Source organism: Anomaloglossus baeobatrachus, chromosome 4, assembly GCF_048569485.1.
Source record: "Anomaloglossus baeobatrachus isolate aAnoBae1 chromosome 4, aAnoBae1.hap1, whole genome shotgun sequence".
Taxonomy (NCBI): domain Eukaryota; kingdom Metazoa; phylum Chordata; class Amphibia; order Anura; family Aromobatidae; genus Anomaloglossus; species Anomaloglossus baeobatrachus.
In genome coordinates, this window is record NC_134356.1 from 686,384,445 (window position 1) to 686,396,631 (window position 12,187).

A 12,187-nucleotide genomic window follows, 5' to 3' on the forward strand; every position below is an offset into this window, starting at 1 on the left:
GTGGAGAGAAAGTGGAGAAAAAAATGGAGAAAAAGTGGAACACCCTTTGGTACCTTTCATGTGGCACTAAGGGGTGCTTAGCTTTGTATTTAGCCAAAAAAATGAAAAAAAAATGACATAGGGTTCCCCCTAGTTTTGTAGCCAGCTAGGGTAAAGCAGACGGCTGCAGCCTGCAGACCACAGCTGGCAACCTCACCTTGGCTGGTAATCCAAAACTGAGGGCACCCCACGCTGTTATTTTAAATTAAATAAATAATTAAAAAAAAAAACACGTAGGGGTCCCCCAAAATTGGATCACCAGCCAAGGTAAAGCAGACAGCTGGGGCCTGATATTCTCAGACTAGGGAGGTCCATGGTTATTGGAATCTCCCCAGCCTAAAAATAGCAGGCCGCAGCCGCCCCAGAAGTGGCGCATCCATTAGATGCGCCAATCCTGGTGCTTCGCCCCAGCTCATCCCGCGCCCTGGTGCGGTGGCAAACGGGGTAATATTTGGGGTTAATACCAGATGTGTAATGTCACCTGGCATCAAGCCCTGGGGTTGGTGAGGTCAGGCGTCTATCAGATACCCGACATCACCAACCCAGTCAGTAATAAAAAAAAATAGACGACAAACACATTTTTATTTGAAAAAACACTCCCCAAAACATTCCCTCTTTAACCAATTTATTAGATTGAAAAACAAATCCAGGTCTGGTGTAATCCAAGGGGTTGCCATGACGATCCACACTGTCCCAGTCAATGAAGAGCAGGATGTTCCCCATTGACTGGGAGAGCAGTGCAGTGACCTGAGCTAACATCAATGGGTCAGCCCAGGTCACTGCAGGGGGGTGACAAGTGCTGCTGTCAGCGAGGTACATTACCTGCGCTGATCTCCAGCACACTGACAGCCCCTGTCACTGAGGTCAATGACCGGCGCCTTCACAGCAAGTATCGCGAGAGGTCCGTGACGTCACCGCTAGTCAGTCTCGGGTCGGAAGCGATAGGTGATGTGACAAGCGGCGGCCATGGAGGACAGTGACAGCGCTGAGGTCGGGATGGCGGGACTTCATCACCGCAGGTAAGCCGAGCGAGCGAGCGAGCGAGCGAGCGGGCGGGCGGGGGGGGATGGGGGGGATGGGGGGGGATGGGGGGGGGGATGTGTGTGTGTGTGTGTGTTTGTGTATGTATGTGTACATGCCGCGGGCAGGAGGGGGCGGAGCGAGCTGAGCGGGAAAGTGTGGGCTTCCTGCACGTAACTAAGATAAACATCGGGTTACTAACCAAAGCGCTTTGCTTGGATACCCGATGTTTATCTTGGTTACCAGCTTCTGGCAGGCTGCCAGCGATGGCTCCTGCACACTGTAGCTGTAAAAAGCCCTGCTTTTTGCTGCTAGAACCGTTCTCGAACGTATCTAGAACTATCGAGCTTTTGCAAAAAGCTCGAGTTCTAGTTCGATCTAGAACATGCCCCAAAATCACTCGAGCCGCGAACTGGAGAACCACGAACCACGAACCGCGCTCAACTCTAGTGCTTATCTGCCAGCAGACCTCCAGCAGCACTGAAGACAGGTTCCGAGAGAACGCTGGCTGCAGGACATGACAAGATCCCCAAGGCGTACGTGGCAAGCTCAGGCAATTTATCCAGATTGGAAGCCTAAAATGAGCAGGGCTCAAGTTGCACAATAATGGCATCGACGTTTCCTTGCATATACTCATATATCTGTGTCTCCTCCTCTTTTTCCTTGTCCAGCTGTTTTGTTTTCGCATGAGTATATGTCCTTGTCACTTTCCCATGTGTTTGTGTTGTGTTGTGAGTTGTTTGTCACTTTTTGGACACCTTTGAGGGTGTTTTCTAGGTGTTTTTATGTGTTTGTGAATGCCTGCCTTTGTTTCCTATGTGGTTCGAGTTCGGTTCGTCGAACGTTCGATGAACCGAACTCGAACGAGACCTCCGTTCGACGAACCGACCTCGAGCCGAACCGGGACCGGTTCGCTCATCTCTAGTTGCCGGTCCTCCATCACTTCAGATTCCCCAAAAGGAAATCTGTGTGGATGAGTCCCTAATCCACTTCAAATGCGGGCTCAAATTTCAGCAGTACCTGCTCAGTAAGAGAGCCAGATGCAGAATTAAACTCTACGAGCTGTGCGAGAGTACCTCAGAATACACCCACAAGTTTAGGGTTTTGAAAGAAAGCACACCCTGATTTAACCCCCTGAATGTCCTCCTATCCTGGGGGTCAGTTGTACAATTGTATAGGATTTGGTGCACGCTCTGCTGGATAAGGGTTATTACTAGGGATGAACGCATGTATTCGCCACTATTCAGTATCCGATGGATAACAGGCTATTCGCACCATTCGGTATCGGACGGATGAAACTACATGCGCTCCGTTAACTTCAGTTTCATTTCTGACTTCCTGGCGCTAGTTTTTGAGAGAGACAGAGAGACAGAGAGAGAGACTGTGCCCGGACTGTTTCTGCTTTTCCTCAGTCACCACAGCTCAACATTAGGTCCAACATGAAATTATTATGGTTTCCCATAGTCTTAAATTGGGCATCGAATATTCACGAATAGTCGAATAGCGGTGACGTATTCGCCGGATATTCAGCAAAGTGAATATTAGGGTATTCGATCATCCCTAGTTATCACCTCTATGTAGATAACTTTTATATCAGCATTCCACTGTCCAAATCCCTCTCTGCCAGAGCTACGACAGCGTGTGGTACTGTGCGGAAAAAATAGAGGGCCTCCCTGAGACGCTAATTGGAACCAGGAGATGTAAATACATAAAAACACATAAATCCTTTCATTCCATTTTATAATATCAGAGTTTTTTTATTCATATTTTTGAACCAGTCTACATTGTTATAATACCATACATGGGTTCTAGTCCCATATACATTGCTCAATTATCCTTTTCTTATATTTTATTATCACTACTTCCAATGTTCCTTTAGAACACCGCGCTGATCAAGATTTACAATTCTAGTGATGGACTTTAGTCTCGTGCCCCTTATTCGTATAGCTCATGTTTGATATCTCTATCGAGCACAGCTGTAGCAGTGTGGACTAACATGACATCTTCCCTATCATTAGATACTGGTTCTAGACCCTCTTTATCTTCTCCGTTGCACATGCCCATTTGTTTTTTCCACAAGTACAATTTTCTTTTGCTATTCTCATTTTCTTATTTTTTTCTTTTTTCTTTTACCTTTTCTATATCTCACTGAATACAGTTTATGCTTTCATCCTTTGGACATTACAGAGGCATCGGCAACCCTTTTAACCCTGACTGTTACGGGGGGCTGTCTGATAACCTAAAGGAGTATCAGACAGTCAGGGTCCACCGTGCAAAGACTCTGCTGCAGACTATGGCAGAGTGCAATACCTCTGTTAACTCACAGAAGGATATAATAAGTAAGTAAAGCAATTCCTCCCTTACTTGGAGGGTGTGTGGAATGATCTCTGTTAATAATCACAGAGACAAAGGCAATGTGTGCGAAATGGCACCTACCTAGGTCCGCTCTCCTAGTGGTGCAAAAGAGACGAACAGCAGGGTAAGCCGCACAAAGCTCCTACCTGCGTTCGCTCCACTAGTGTGCGAGGACACGAACCACTAGATATGGCACCTGCCTAGGTCCGCTCTTCTAGTGGTGCAAAAGAGACGAACAGCAGCGTAAGCCGCACAAAGCTCCTACCTCTGTTCGCTCCCCTAGTGTGCGAGGATGCGAACAACTGCCAGACGCAGTATAAGGAACATTACCCTAGCGGCAACGTCCACCTACGAGTCGAACCACAAGGCCCAGCCAGACCATGTGCCTCAGGCACCTGCCTATGTCCGCTCCCCTAAGAGGTAAGGATACGGACAGCAGCCGAAGCTGTAAGGTATAAGAACGCTACCCTGCCGGTAGCGCTCACCTAGCATAGACAGAGGAATGCCTAGAGGAACGCGCACAGAGCGTCTACTCTTATGCATGAACAAAGAGGACTGAGCGCCATGCGGCGTGTGTCAGGGTCTTATATAGACTCTGTGCCTCATCCAAGATGGAGGACACCAGAGCCAATCCGCTGCCAGAACGACAGGAGTGACGTCATGCTGGCCTATCACCGAGCAAGGCATCACAAGCACATGACCAGCGACCAATCGGCATAGAAGGTGTCAGAGACATGTGACCTCGTGTCAGCGATGATGTCACCCGCACATGTGCAATGGCTCCAAGATAGGACTTAGTCTCCGGCGCTCGCACATGTGCAGTAGCAAGAAATCTGGACTTAGTCTCCAGCGCTCGCACATGTGCAGTAGAAAGAAATCTGGACTTAGTCTCCAGCGCTCGCACATGTGCAGTAGTAAGAAATCTGGACTTAGTCTCCAGTGCTCGCAGCAACCGTAACAGTACCTCCCCCTCAAGGGCCCCCCTCCCGGCGACGCAGGTAATCGGCAACTAAGTCGGGAGCATGGACAGCCTCCTCAGGCTCCCAAGAGCGATGTTCCGGGCCGTAACCCTCCCAATCTATCAAGAAGAACCTGCGCCCTCTAACCATCTTAGAAACAACTATGGCTCGTACCTCATAGCTAGAGCGAGAGGAATCAGAGGCAGGAGAGTGCACATCACGGCTTTAGCAGTGAGACATGGAATTTGTCATGAATCTTAAGATGGACGGGTAACTTCAATTGGTAGACTACAGGATTTACCTGTCGAAGAACCTCATAAGGACCCAGGAAGCGAGGAGCAAATTTGACAGAGCTCACTCTAAGTCTCACGTGTTTTGCAGAGAGCCACACAATGTCCCCTGGAGAAAAGACAGGAGCCGGGCGACGAAACCGATCGGACACCGTCTTCATATGGTCCTTAGCTGCTTGGATCGACTCTTGAGTCCGATCCCAAACCTCTCTGGCATTAGTTGCCCAGTCGGCCACAAGAGGAGGAGGTGCAGCAGCGGGAAACGGTACCGGTACCCTAGGGTGTTGCCCATTATTGAGTACGAACGGTGTCTGCCCAGTGGCCTCAGCCAGCGAATTGTTAAGGGCAAATTCTGCCCAGGGTAGGAGGGAGGACCAGTTATCGTGGTTCTCAGCAACAAAGTGTCGAAGGTATATAATCATAGATTGATTGGTACGTTCAACCAAACCATTGATCTCCGGATGGTATGCCGAAGAGAGATTCAACTCAATTTGCAGAAGGCTACAAAGATCTCGCCAGAAACGGGAAGTAAATTGCGGGCCTCTATCACAAATGATACGATCTGGCATCCCGTGAAGCCTAAAGACATGCTTGAGGAATAGTTTGGCTAGTACCCTGGAAGATGGGATTCTCGATAACGGTACGAGATGAACCATCCGGGAGAAATGGTCCGTAATGACCCACACAAATCTATGTCCCTGAGAACATGGAAGATCACCCACAAAGTCCATGCCTACCACCTCCCATGGTCTATCTGGCACTGGTAAAGGATGCAAGAGTCCAGCCGGTCTCTGCCGTAATGGACGGTTGCGAGCACACGAGTAGCAGGAACCGACATATCTCTTGACGTGGCTGGCTAAGTGTGGCCACCAATACCACCTCTCCAGTAACTCTCGTGTCCGCCTAATACGAAAATGCCCACCCACCTTTGAGGTGTGGGCCCATGACAGTATATCATTCTGTCGATCAGGTGGAACAAAGGTCTTGCCCGGTGGGATTTGGTCTAACGTCACAGGGGAGAGCGTATGAAAAACCCTGGAGGGAAGGATAAGACGAGGTTCGTCAATCTCCTCCTGGGTAGAAAGCATAGAGCGAGACAGGGCGTCTGCCTTGTTATTCTTACTCCCAGACAGATAGTTGATGGAGAAGTGAAAGCGGGAGAAAAACAAGGACCAGCGGGCTTGGCGAGGATTCAGACGCTGAGCGGTTTGTAAGTACGTCAGATTCTTATGGTCTGTATAGACCTGGAAAGGATGTTTCGCTCCTTCCAGCAAGTGACGCCACTCCTCCAAGGCTAATCTCAAGGCGAGCAGTTCCCTATCCCCAATGGTATAGTTTCTCTCTGCTGGTGAAAAGGTTTTCGCAAAGAAGAAACACGGCCTTTTTCTACCTGCACCGTTCTTTTGATACAAGACCGCACCAGCACCCACTGAAGAGGCATCAACCTCTAAGAGGAAGGGCTTACTCTCATCGGATCTTTGAAGAACGGGAGCAGTTGAAAAGTGTCTTTTTACTGCCTCAAAAGCCTGAGATGTCTCAGTAGACCAGGCTTTGGGATTAGCACCTTTCTTAGTCAAGGCCACCAAAGGGGCCACCAAAGTAGAAAAATGGGGTATGAACTGCCTGTAATAATTTATGAATCCTAAGAAGCGTTGCACCGCCTTCAAGGAATGAGGTTCGGACCATTGCAGGACAGCAGAGAGCTTCGCAGGATCCATAGCCAGGCCCTCTTGTGAGATAATGTAACCCAAAAAAGGCAATGAGGACTGCTCGAATACACATTTCTCGAGTTTAGCAAACAATGAGTGCTCCCTTAAACGGGAAAGGACACGAACGACATCCTGACGATGAGTCTCCAGATCAGGAGAAAAAATCAGGATGTCGTCCAGATACACCACTACTGAGGATAACAGTAAATCCCTGAACACATCATTTACGAAGTCCTGAAATACTGCGGGTGCATTACATAACCCAAAAGGCATGACGAGGTATTCATAGTGACCGTCTCGGGTGTTAAAAGCGGTCTTCCATTCGTCACCCTTTCGAATTCGTACCAAGTTATACGCACCCCGCAGATCCAACTTTGTAAAAACTTGAGCTCCTCTCAATCTGTCAAAGAGCTCCGAAATTAAAGGTAATGGGTATTTGTTCTTTATTGTGATTGCGTTGAGACCCCTGTAATCTATGCAGGGACGCAAATCACCCTCTTTCTTCCGAACAAAGAAAAACCCAGCTCCCGCGGGAGAGACAGACTTACGAATGAACCCCTTCTCTAAACTCTCTCTTATATAGGTCGACATGGCCTCCGACTCAGGTATCGACAGGGGGTAAACCCTGCCTTTAGGTGGAACCGAACCTGGGATAAGGTCTATGGCACAGTCATACGGCCTATGGGGTGGAAGAACCTCAGCACCCTGTTTGGAGAACACGTCAGCGAAATCCAGATAGGGTGTAGGTATGGGAGAGAGATCAGTAGATGCAACCGCAATGACCTTAGGTGGTAAGGGAAGACATCGGGACTGACATTTCGAACCCCAACTAATAATGCTGTCAGACTCCCAGTCAATGTGAGGAGCATGAGTCCGAAGCCATGGGAGACCCAGAAGGATGTCGTCTATACCCTCAGGCAAAACAAGAAAAGAAATCTCCTCTATGTGACCCTGAGACAGGGAAAGGCGCAAGGGAACTGTCCTCAATGTAATGGAGTCAGACAACATAGTTCCATTAACAACACGGACAGGAATAGGCGCCTCTAACATGATAGAGGGAATATTGTGTCCCTTTACAAATCCTGAGGACACAAAAGTCCCGTCAGCTCCGGAATCCACAAAAGCCATAATAGGCCATGTATTCTCAGATAACGAGAGCTGACCTGGGATACAACACTTAGAGGGTGCAGAAGACGTCTCTAGTAACCCCCCTCTAATGGTTACTAGGCCAGGGAGTTTCCCTGACGACTAGGACACTTGTTGGCATAGTGCCCAGCCTGACGACATACGTAACATATAGGAGGACCAGACTTGCGTAGTCTGGAAGACGTATGACCTAACTCCATATGTTCTGTCTCCTATTCATTAAATAGGATAAGGGTAATATCGTTTGTTGCCCACAAGAGGTCACTGTTGGCTTTCTTATGTTTTCCTCATACCTCTCTACAGTATTTCTGTGGTTTTGAGCCTGTTGCTTTAAGGAAAAGATACTTCCTTGGACTGCCCCTTTTTCCCTTCCCTTACTGAGTTGGAGACGCAGATGTCTTGATGCCTCCATAGGATTCAGAGGTGCTATGGTTGGCTCCAGTACCTTTTCTTCAATCGTTCCTCCTGACTAATGGATCCCGGTAGGAATCATTGTACTAGACTACATATTTGTGTTGGAATATGTGTACAGTTGTTATGTAGGCACTGTGAAGTGGCAGTGGATCTACTCAGATTGCATAGGCTGTGATACATGCAGAGCAGGTGTAGGGCAGCTTCAGCAGTGTAAATGTTGTGTTCAGTCATATGCATTGCTCTCTATGTTATGCAGATTCTGTAAATACCAGTACTACTATGTATGTCATTCTGTTATTTGTAATATGCCTGTACTGATATGGATTTGTATCTTTTGTTATAGTTTTTACCAATCAATCATCCATTTCTTATGATCATCCACCTATCCATCATCATTTAATAATAAAGACTTAAAGGCAACACAGTCTGTTTATTGAAACAGTGGATGAAGGTTAGCTGTATGCCGGAGTCCACACAGCTCACACGTGGACGAAGGCAGAACAGTAAAAACGGGCTGCTGGTCGCAGGCAGCGATTGTATGAACTGTACGGGACAGCTAACACCCACGCTACACGGCACACGGGTATTACAGCAGCCGCCATACAGCTACATAGAACAAGAGCGCAGTCCAGCTCCAGTAAAGATAGCCGGTCGCAGGCTGTAGTACGGGACCGCTAACATCCACGCTGTACCGCATATGGATGTCGCAGCAGCCACCATACAGCCGCAGTGACTAGACCGCAGTACGCCAGAAACCACCATTCCACTCCCACCACGTGGAAGGCCGTCCGCAAATAGACTCTGTTTCCCGCTAAAATAGTCTGCAGCCAAGTGCACAATGTCTGTCAGCCGAGCATCTTCCCTGAAGACAAGGTCACGGGCAAGCTCTACTAAGTCCTCAATTAGGGAGCTTGCTGCCGTCGCCCGCGCTGAGGCCGAAGCAGCTAAAGTGAGGTCCTCCTTCGCTGAACAGGAAATGCAACTCAAACTAAAGCAGACAGAGAGTGCACGTCTGCAAGCGGAGCAAGAAGCAGAAAATGCACGTCTGCAACTGACTTTAGAAAGACTTGCCGTAGAAAAGGAGACAGCGGCCGCAATAGCCAAGGCAGAGTTCCTGGAAGCGACAGAGCACCCCGAAGAAAGACGCAGCGATGTTCTTAGGCCGGACCTAGACCAGCAGGATCCAGCACAGCGCGTCACAGAATACGTCTACCAATACTCCAGGATAGATGACAGCTCAGATGTGCTTCACCGAACAGACTACGCAGACTGCCAGCCATCCAACCTCGAATTACACCGCTTCAAGCAAGAGAGTGTACAGCACGAGGAGGTTCACCAAAACTACTATCCCACAGAGCGGAAGATACAACTACCATTTTACCACAAAGAGACACCTTTCTCTCCGGGGAGGTACTATGCTGACTTTCCGAAGGCGGAAACACCCTACAGGTATGGTGATACACCACACAATAGACATGACCATACACCGGCTCGCACCAGCACTGACCAAGCCACCATGGACTTTGCAAAGTTCTTTGCTCGTCGAGATCTGGTCACAAAAGGACTTGTAAAGTTCAATGATCGTGCCGAGAATTATAGGTCGTGGCGAGCCTCGTTCCAGAACACCATAAGAGGTTTGGACCTTTCTTGTAGTGAGGAGTTAGACCTCCTGGTAAAATGGCTTGGTAGTGAATCGGTAGAACACGCCAAAAGACTAAGAGACATTAACATTAAAAACCCACCCAAAGGTCTACACTTGGTGTGGAAGAGACTTGATGAATGCTATGGGTCCATAGAAGTTATTGAAAATGCTTTGTTTAAAATAATTGATGACTTCCCTAAGATAGGACCCAAAGGCTTTCAAAGGCTAAGAGAGCTAAGTGATCTGTTAGTGGAGTTACAGGTTGCCCAAGAGGAAGGAGATTTGCCCGGATTGGCATTCTTGGATACCGCTAGGGGTGTCAATCCGATAGTGCAAAAACTTCCTTACAATCTACAAGAAAAGTGGGTCTCACACGGTTCACGGTATAAGCAAACACATAACGTGCCATTCCCTCCTTTTGTTGTATTTGTAGATTTTGTAGCTCAGCAAGCTAAAATCAGAAATGACCCTAGTTTTGATTTTACTCTGTCGTGTACCACTGCCCCCGGTGTCAAACCCAGTAGGACACCCGTGGCAGTCCACAAAACTAACATTGTCTCCTCAGGTCCTGCTCACAAAGAGAGTAAGCATCCTCCAGAAGAGAACAAACCCCAGGATATCAGTAAACAGTGTCCTCTACACCGGAAACCACATCCTCTACTAAAATGCAGAGCCTTCAGGGAGAAGTCTCTAGAGGATCGCAAAGGCTTCCTCAAGGAACACAACATCTGCTTCAAATGCTGTGCTGCAACATCGCACATGGCCAGGAACTGCGAAGCTGGCGTGAAATGTGCAGAATGTGACAGCACGGATCACAATACAGCCTTACACCCTGGACCACCTACACGAGTGTTGCCGCAAGCAGAAGAACACGATGGAAAACAGAAGAACACTGATGAAGACACCACGGTGGTTACCTCTCAATGTACGGAGATCTGTAAAGGACTCACAGGAGGAAGGTCCTGTTCGAAAATCTGCCTTGTCAGAGTCTACCCAGCAGGCCGCAGGGACAAAGCAATTAAGATCTATGCGATCTTGGACGACCAGAGCAACAGATCTCTTGCCAAGTCCATCTTCTTCAGCAGTTTCAACATTGCGGGCCCCGGTTCTCCCTACTCCTTGAAGACATGTTCAGGCACCGTTGAGACGGCGGGGAGGAAGGCAACCGGATACAAGGTGGAATCCATAGATGGCCAGACCTGCCTATCATTACCCACCATACTGGAGTGCAACCAGATTCCTGACAACAGGTCCGAGATACCTTCGTCAGAGGTAGCAGCTCATCACCCCCATCTGAAGCGTATAGCTCACCTGATTCCAGAACTGGACTCAGAAGCTCCAATAGCCTTACTCCTTGGAAGAGACATGCTACGTGTGCATAAGGCTAGAGAGTCCATTAACGGCTCCCAGAACGCTCCATATGCGCAGAGACTTGACCTAGGATGGGTCGTAATAGGAGATGTCTGTCTAGGAGGAGCACACAAGCCAGCCTCAGTCAACAGTATGCTCACCAACACACTAGAAAATGGACGTCCGTCTTTCTTCCGACCATGTCACAACAGTCTGTTGGTAAAGGAATTACCAAGCAGTACTCCTCTGCCATGTCCTTTCGCAGTTCCTTCCAACGAAGACCACGCTTGTGAGGGCGAACAAGACCACATAGGCTGTACAGTCTTCCACAGGACCAAAGAGGACAACAAAACAGCAATGTCCATAGAAGACAGGATGTTCTTGGATATCATGGACCAAGAAATAACCAAAGACAAGTCGAACAGCTGGGTGGCACCCTTACCATTCCGACCACGGAGACAACGCCTACCCAACAACAGGGAACAGGTCTACAGTCGATTTGTCTCCCTCAGACACAAGCTCAAGAAGTCTCTCGAGGCCTTGACCGATCTTCATGTGAACCGACCATACGCTCCTGTGCCATCCACAGAAGTCAAATCTCAAAGACTTTGTATCTTCTGCGATGCATCAGTCAAAGCAATCGCAGCAGTAGTATACCTTAAAACCACCGATGTGAATGAACAGATCCATATTGGGTTCGTCATGAGTCGGACAAAACTGGCGCCACTCCGTGAACACACGATACCTAGACTGGAACTCTGTGCTGCCGTCCTTGCAGTAGAGCTGGCTGAACTTATCTCAAATGGAATGAATCAGGAGATCAAAGATGCAGAGTTCTACACTGACAGCAAGGTGGTACTAGGATACATCTGCAACGAAACACGACGCTTCTATGTCTACGTCAGCGACCGGGTATTGAGAATAAGAAGATCAACTCGCCCTGATCAGTGGCATTACATATCTACTCATCACAATCCCGCCGACCATGCGACTAGATCCGTTGCACCAAGTCACCTTAAGGACACTACATGGTTCACAGGCCCTGCCTTCCTGTACCGAACAACATCCTACACCAGCAGGCCCGATACATTCGAACTGGTGGATCCAGATGTCAATGAAGACCTTCGTCCTCAAGTGTCAGCTCTTCATACAGTGGTTTCAGGACGTCACCTCGGATCTCATCGGTTCAGTAGATTCTCAACCTGGAACTCACTTGTTAGAGCCATCGCTTTTTTACTACACGTGACTCAGTTTTACAAGTCC